We start from the raw sequence: 642 nt of genomic DNA, 5'->3' as shown, positions 1-642 counted from the left end.
CGCCCAGGAACACTGATTCCATTTTCAGTGTTTCTCCAGCCTCTGCCTCACCTGCCCCCCTTGGGGCATGTGACCAAGGACTGTCCAATCAGACAGCTGTCCCAGGACTCTTCTGTTGTTGTTTAGCACTAAGTTGCCTCAGACTATTTGCAACCCCACAGACTGTAGCCCGCCAGGCTCCCCTGTCCACAGGGTTCTCCAAGAATACTGGAGTGGGATGCCACTTCCTACTCCAAGGGATCTTCCTGACCCAGGGATCGAACCTGCATCTCTTCTACCGGAGGTACTGGCGAAAAGCTTCTTCTACCCTCTGGAAGCAGCATGTAAGCAGATGTTATAGGAAAGAGGAGTGAGCCTGAGGTAAATGCTTCAGAGAAACAAGATATTCAATTTCCACATGAAGATGAACCTTCAAGGATTTGGAAAAGATTCTGTTGGAAACCCAAGATTCTACCACAGAATAAGGAGACTTGGTCATGAGAAAAGATATAAGCACCAGTGTTAATCAAAAAATGAACTCGATCCTAAAAAGTCCTCAGTGAGTGGAACATTAATGATACTGAGGGCCATGAAGTAAAGAGTATAATTATCCACATGACCAAATCAAACCAAAACACCTCCGAATGATTTTATTAGGTTGAC

The sequence above is a fragment of the Capricornis sumatraensis genome, chromosome 1 (genome assembly GCF_032405125.1).
Source record: "Capricornis sumatraensis isolate serow.1 chromosome 1, serow.2, whole genome shotgun sequence".
Classification (NCBI taxonomy): domain Eukaryota; kingdom Metazoa; phylum Chordata; class Mammalia; order Artiodactyla; family Bovidae; genus Capricornis; species Capricornis sumatraensis.
This window is presented reverse-complemented; position numbering follows the sequence as displayed.